Genomic DNA, 6,000 nt, shown 5'->3' with positions numbered 1-6,000 from the left:
TTCAATGGATATGCATCTAGAAGAAAAGTATGATAAAGGGAAGTCTTGGAGAGCATTAGTTGTTCTTGAGTTGGTTCACATGGTTTTAGCAGGTCCTTTTGCAGTGACATTAGATAGCAAGGGTCGCTATGTCCTCACTTTCATTGATGACTTTTCATGCTATACATGGGTCTACTTTCTTGATCCCAAGAATGAAGTGTTTGATAAGTTTCTAGCCTTCAAGAGTCATGTTGAGAAGCAATCAAGTAAAGCCATCAAGGTTCTTTGTATGGACAATGAAAGTAGATATGTGAACTCAAGACTTAGAGACTTTTGTGAACATGAGGGTATTGATCTTCAGAATCCTGTAACTTTTATTGCACAAAAGACAAATGTAGTAGCAATGAGGGTTAGAACTCTTAAGTCAATGGCAAGTTGTATGATTCAAGCTAAGTCCCTTGATCCATCACTTGAAGTCAAAGCTATAAGTAGTACAAATCACATCCTTAATAGGTCTCCTCATAACGTCTTAGATGGAATGACTCCTTTTGAGGCATCGTGTGGAAGAAAACTAGTTGTGAAACACTTCAGAGTTTTTGGTTGTCTAGCATGGGAACACATATCTTCAAGGGAATGCAAGGCACCACCACCAAGGCCTTGTACTTTCATTGGATATGACGAAAGTGTTAAGGCATATAGACTTATGGATCCTAAGACTCATAAGATATTCATAGAGAGGAATGTTCACTTTGAGGAAAGTTCACCTAGCTTATCCTCTAATCCTCTCCATACTTCATACATTGTGGAAATTGATAGTGACAACGGTGATAGTGATTCAACAGATTCAGATATGGGGGATCCTATTGATAGATGCAAAATGAGGTCACAACATTAGAAAATTCCACATGCATACATTGCAATAGTGATAGGTCCATGTAATTCAATATAGTTGGATACACATTGCCTTCCAGTTCCAGCATCAAGGGATGACTACATGATAGACACTTCAAGCTTGTTTGTGGAGTCCTACATAGTAGATCTAGGAGACATCATTGATGATATACATCTTCTCTTTGATAAAGAAGATCCTTCTTCATCTATTGTGAGGGCCCACTCTGACCCTCTTGTCTGTTCTCTACATGATCAGTCTTACAAGGTTGATAGGATTGTGAATCCTTATGTACAACAGTTGCAGAAGGTCTCTTTATCATTTGAGGAGACAGTTGGTTCTTTGGAATATGTTCTACATCCATCCTTGCTAGATCTGACCATGTTCTTTTCAACAGTGTTGGAAGGGGCAACTATCAGTATCAACATAGGGATAGTTGAGCAGTTTTTAGAGACACCATTCATCTTTAGGATTCTTTCTACACATTGGGGAAGCATCTCATATGTACCTATGACATTGTTTCTTCCTAAAAGGAGGAACACTATTTAGCACTCATGGATCAGCTTCTACATTCATCTTAGAGTAGTTATCACTGATAGACATTTTACATTTGGGAGGGCAAGGACTACCTTGTCTCCTTTCTTTTTCTTCTTCTTGTTCTTCTTCTGCTCTCTTATGGGGGGATATTTTCCTCTTACGGGGTTTTGTCCTTCTCATACTTCTCTATTGTATATACATGATGTATGTTGTAATGGGGGGTTATTAATTACTCCATCCATCCATGCATCTTATTTTTTCATCTCTCTTTTTGGGGGAGGGTTTTTCCCATGAGGTTTTCCCTCTTTGTTCATTTTTAAAGAGATTGCATTACATTTGTACATGGGTACCTAACATGGCCTAGTAGCCGGGACTCATCATGCATTTTCATTATAACTTTTGTGAGCTTAAGTACATTCCCCTAAGTTGCACTTAAGGAAGGTGTTAGTGTAAATAATTAATTATTATTACATTTTACTTAAGTTTACTTAGGTTAATGCATTATTTTATTATTTATTAGACTAGACATCTAGGAGTATGCATACTCATATGAGTTGTCTTATTGACAACATAGGAGTTAGCAACTCTATTTTAGCACATGGAGTCTACAACATAGGAGTTTACATATTTATCTAAGTTGTCATGTAGATAACATAGTTGTTCACACTCTAATTAAGCACATGTTGTCTACAACATCTTTCTACGTGACACACCTATGTAAGTTTATCCTCTCATTATCACACTAACTTCTATGCTCAATGAAGGATAATCCACTCTTGGTGGACATGTGCTTAGTTGTGAGGCTTATCATTTTGTTGACTCCTAGTCAGTCTAGAGGCCTTTATATTCTAGCATTTCTAGTGTCTGTGTGCATCAAATTCATTTTCATATTGTTAATCTGATCATACTTTATTGTTCCATATTGTGCTAGTACTTCAGCTTCTTGATCTTGGGTGATTTTGCCCTAAGGCAAATTCTTACAAAGATACCCTTAGGAAAAATCAAAAAAATTGGCAAATTTGCTACCTTGAAAGCTAATTTTCCTAATTTTATAATAACTTGCTTATTTTTGCTTCAATTTCTCCAAGCTTTGAAATTTAGGCTCCTCTACTATGTATTCAAAAACCTAATACAAGTTATACTCCAATTCGACAAGATGTGAGAGATATGTAGATCTCAATAAATTGTGTAGAAATAGTAATTCTGCAATAATTTTCTCAAATTTGCTCCAATTCCTCTGAATTTTGGACTATACCTTCTTTAATATATTCTTCAAAAATCCTTTAAAAATCTTTGAAAATTTTGATAAAATCTGAAAGTTATGCTCTTCCCAAAATCGCCTCAATGTTGAGAAAAATCTTACCTCTATGGTGCCAAGATCATGCTTTGATACCACTTGTAATGAAATAACTTGCACAATAGAAGAAATAATATGAATATTATATAAATACTTGATAATAACTAATAGTAATAGACCACTTCAAGGGGGCAACCTCCAAATATCTCCAATGAGAACATACTTCATAATATGATGTTGAAATAAGACTCACAACCTCCTATATATACCTAATTATGCTTAGGTTGAATAGACACAACCCTACATAACACCTTGGCAGACCTACCTACCTAAATAATACTATAATAATCATAACATGACTTAATTAAAGATTCAGATAGCCACAAGTTGACTATTCATAACCCTATATACACCAATATTAACGACGTAGCAATTTACTTCACAAAAATTGTTAAACTCATTTGAAGTAAACTCTCCACCTCTATCAGATCTTAAACACTTGAACTTTAGTCCAGATTCATTTTCAACTGTGTTCTTAAACACTTAAAACTACTCAAATGCTTCATATTTCTCTCTAAGAAATGCTACCCACATCATCATAGTAAAATCATCAAAAAAAATCATGAAGCACCTTTCACCATAGAATGTTCTTGTCTTTGTAGGACCATTCAAGTGTGTGTATACTATCTCCAACTTTGCTAATGTAGTAAACATCTTTCTTGGAAATAACTTTACTTCTACTTTGTCATAACACATTCCTTGCATACCATATAAGCAGGCTTAACTAATTTAGTTAAATCTCTAACAACAAGTGTAGTGCTCACTTTCACAATGTTATCAAAATTAATATGACAAAACATCTTATTCCATAACCAACAGTAATCAAATTTAGCAACCAAGCATGTCATGTTTGTAGGATTCAATTGAAAAACATTACCTCTTGATCTTGTACATGTACCTATCAACTTACCATCTTTATCCTTGATAATACATGCCATTTTTGTAAACTACAACATATATCCCTTGTCAACCAACCATCCAACACTTAGAAGATTATGTTTCAAACCATCAACAAAATAAACATCATCAGTGTTAGTTTTACCATAAAGAGTAATAAATCCTACTCCCTTTATATGACAAGCTGTGTTGTTTTCAATTTTGACAATTCCTCCATCACAATTTTTGAACTCAACAAATTTATTTGTATCACTAGTCATATGATGTGAACAACCATTGTCTATGATCCAATCAGATTTCTTCTTTTCAACTTGTGACACTAATGCCTTATCTTCTCTAACTTCTTCTTTTTCAAGACTTTCTTCTTTAATTGCAACAAATCCTAGTTCACCACTTTCATTATCAATTTCACTCAATAATCCTTCCACACTAGTTTCCAGATCTTCATCATTTGCGTAAAGATATTCTCTAGGTCTCTTAGGCTTGAAATTCCTCTTATACTCATTTACTCTCTTAGGACATTTAGAATCAAAATGACCATATTCATTACAATTCCAACATTTAAATATCTTCTTACCTTCAGGTTCTCTTTTCACAAGTAGGGAAATTCCTTCTTCAATCTTTTTGTCTTCTTTTGTTCTTCCTCTATTGTTGCTAGAATAATATTCACAAGTCCTTACGCTCCTTGTCAATGTAAGACGTACATTTAATGCATTGAATGTTGTATTAATTCTAAGAAAATCCCCACTCCGTCTTAAACTCATCTCTATTGCTTTCAATCTTCCAAGAAGAGTTTCTCTTGTGAACTTCTTTGTGCAAGGTATCACTAGCTCAATCATTTGCGCTATTTACTTATATGCAGGTGCTAATATTTTCAAGATCTTCCATATAATTTCATCTTCATCCTTTTTCCATCACAAGCCTTAATTCCTGCAACAATTTTTGATATTCTACCAAAATAACTTCTTACAAATTCATCTTCCGTCATTTTAGCTTCTTGAAATAAACATATCCATTTTTGTAATCTAACCTTCTTAGCATGCTTGTCACCTTCATAAGTAGATTGCAAAGCTTTCCAAATTTCATGTGATAATCTTAAAGATTTTAACTAATTGTATTCATTTTTAGGAAGGGTTGTCAAGAGTGCTTCTCTAGCAAGCATATTACACATAAACACCTCTCTCTATCTTTTAGTACAATCTTCAAGCTTATCTTCTTAAATAATTTTTTTAGACTTTTAGTAATCAGCTAATATCCTGGACCCATGCATAGAAAACATGTCTTCATCTTCTCTTTCCAACTATCATAGTTGGTTCCATCAAACTTTAGACTATCCTTTCTAAAATGACTCGCCATAGATCTCCTTAAGTTGTTAAGCTTTCCCTTCAAGGACATGAGGCTCTAACACCAATTGTTAGAAAATAAAGTCCACCATAATAACTGGAGGGGGGCGGGGGGGGGGGGGGGGTGTGAATTAGTTATCTAATCAAAATAACTTTTACTAACCTTATTAAATTTGAAACATGTAATCAACAAGGGCAATAACCACAAGACAATAACCATACACAATAACACTTGCTTTCCTAACTAGGGAAACCCTTAATTAGGGGGAAAACCCTAATGGGAATGGTACCCACAAAATGATGTACTAATATATAAGTTCCTTACAAAAGGATGGACTCTGTTAGGAGCCACTAAAATACATTAAGCACATAACAACTTCAGGGGCAAGACCACCGAACTCATTGTCTAACCCCTTTATATTATTCCTTTTAGAAAAATACCAAAAGATCAATTCTCCACTAGCACTCTCTGCCAAATATAATCACTTCACTCTTTCAGTGTGCCTCTACTACACCAAACGCTTCTCAGATCTCGATACCATATTTGTAAACTTGTATCACACAAATCCCTTAGATCGCTTATTCACATGTAATTCACACTTATAGTTCACTTACATTTTTTCTTACATCATATACATCCATAATCCTAAGAAAAATAACTTTCCTCTATACCAAGTCCTCAAATTAATTTATTGAGTCAACCTTGAGGTTTTCCCAATTTACAATTATAATAGGACCTCATTAAGATAAAACAATACACACTACATTACATATTTTCATAATTACATTACATTGTTGGCTCACAATCTTCACAAATCTTCACACGTGCAACCTTGAACTTCATGCACTCAACCATGTCATCAACATGACATCTTCTACCTCTGTTTAACTACTCTCAACTAGATTCTATCCTCATTAGGAGATATAATCCAATTACCAAAAACCATTTCCTAGGAACTTTGTCTGTATACTGTCTTTTGTAAATCTTGAATAAATGT

This window comes from Cupressus sempervirens, chromosome 8 (genome assembly GCF_028749045.1).
Source record: "Cupressus sempervirens isolate cs-2001-9-10 chromosome 8, ASM2874904v1, whole genome shotgun sequence".
Classification (NCBI taxonomy): Eukaryota; Viridiplantae; Streptophyta; class Pinopsida; order Cupressales; family Cupressaceae; genus Cupressus; species Cupressus sempervirens.
This window is presented reverse-complemented; position numbering follows the sequence as displayed.